The 248-nt window shown below is 38.3% G+C and overlaps 1 protein-coding gene across 1 annotated transcript in view; it reads left to right on the forward strand.

Moving 5' to 3' along the window:
- LOC116848377 (plancitoxin-1) overlaps positions 1-248 on the forward strand; it is a 476759-nt gene that overhangs the window by 116588 nt on the left and 359923 nt on the right. The window lies entirely within an intron of this gene.

Consider the following 248-nt stretch of genomic DNA (forward strand, 5'->3'; position numbering starts at 1 on the left):
CGGTAATTTATTACCGATATTATATACCAACATTTAATTACTTAATTTTTACCAGCACATATATATTTTTTCATAATTTTTACTGTCATATTTACATAATATCGATGATCGGTAATTACCGATATTATATAATTTTTCTATCTGCTTTCGATAGATCATTTTACCGATCTGCGGCGGTTTTCGCGGCCGTTTTTTCGCGGCGGTTTCCGCGGTGGTTTTCGCGGCCGGTTTTGCGCCACCCGCGCTGC

This window comes from Odontomachus brunneus, unplaced genomic scaffold (assembly GCF_010583005.1).
Source record: "Odontomachus brunneus isolate Ranch 3 - 2012 unplaced genomic scaffold, Obru_v1 Obru_scaffold_094, whole genome shotgun sequence".
Taxonomy (NCBI): Eukaryota; Metazoa; Arthropoda; class Insecta; order Hymenoptera; family Formicidae; genus Odontomachus; species Odontomachus brunneus.